Source organism: Triticum urartu, chromosome 2 (assembly GCF_003073215.2).
Source record: "Triticum urartu cultivar G1812 chromosome 2, Tu2.1, whole genome shotgun sequence".
Lineage (NCBI taxonomy): Eukaryota > Viridiplantae > Streptophyta > Magnoliopsida > Poales > Poaceae > Triticum > Triticum urartu.
In genome coordinates, this window is record NC_053023.1 from 485,260,442 (window position 1) to 485,261,589 (window position 1,148).

Sequence of the window (1,148 nt, forward strand, 5' to 3'; positions counted from 1 at the left end):
AATAAGGATATACAAACAAGAACTAATCCCAGCGAAAAGGCAGAATAAATGGGGTTGGTAAGTAATACTACTCCTAGACCCCCTAGTAGAAGAACAAATCCCCTCTTTGTTTAGCATTCAAATCACCCATTCCTTTTTCTTTATTCAATCTGTCTTACATTCCTTATATGTATAACCTTTCAATCTACGTATTAATAGAATCTATAATATTCATATAGAATAAGAATAAAAATTAAGACAATAAACTGCGGATAAAAAGCCCTTTTAACTCAGTGGTAGAGTAATGCCATGGTAAGGCATAAGTCATCGGTTCAAATCCGATAAAGGGCTTTTAAAATTAGTGGTAGAGTAATCTCGTGCTAAGACGTAAGTCGTTGGTTCGAATCTGATAGAGTACTTTTCTACTAAATTGATTCACTTTTTTTCTTTGTTTTTGAAACTTTCTCTATATTTTTAGAGAATTTAACAGAAAAGTTGGAAAAACTCTTTGCTTTGGATCTATTTATACTTTTCGAGTATATTGACAATTCCAAAAAACTGCTCATACTATGATTATAGTATAATCACGAGCGGTTGTATATGGCCCTATCGTCTAGTGATTTCGGGTGCTATCGGTAACGTACCGGGACCACCGGGAGGGTCCCGGGGGTCCACCAGGTGGGGCTACCTTCCCGGAGGGTTGCGTGGGCCAAGTGTGATAGGGGACCAGCCCCAGGTGGGCTGGTGCACCCCCCACCAGGGCCCAAGGCGAAGAGAGAAGGGAAAAAGGGGAAACCCTAGGCTCAGATGGGCCTAAGGCCCACCTAGTGGTGCGCCCCCCTCTCTCCCCCCTTGGCCGCCCCCCTAGATGGGATCTAGGGCTGGCCGCCACCCCTAGGGGTGGAAACCTAGGTGGGGGCGCAGCCCCTCCCTTTCCCCTATATATAGTGGGGTTTTGGGCTGCCATACACATGAGAACATCTCCTTCTTGGCGCAGCCCTACCCCTCTCCCTCCTCGTCTCTTGCGGTGCTTGGCAAAGCCCTGCTGGAGTACCACGCTCCTCCTCCACCACCACGTCGTCGTGCTGCTGCTGGACGGAGTCTTCCCCAACCTCTCCCTCTCTCCTTGCTGGATCAAGGCATGGGAGACGTCACCGGGCTGCATGTGT

The 1,148-nt window shown here is 47.5% G+C and overlaps 1 non-coding gene across 1 annotated transcript; it reads left to right on the top strand.

The window, feature by feature from the left end:
• Window positions 1–258: 258 nt before the first annotated feature.
• Window positions 259–330, top strand: TRNAT-GGU. The gene has a single exon. It is a non-coding gene; the product is annotated as a tRNA-Thr (tRNA).
• Window positions 331–1,148: the final 818 nt, after the last annotated feature.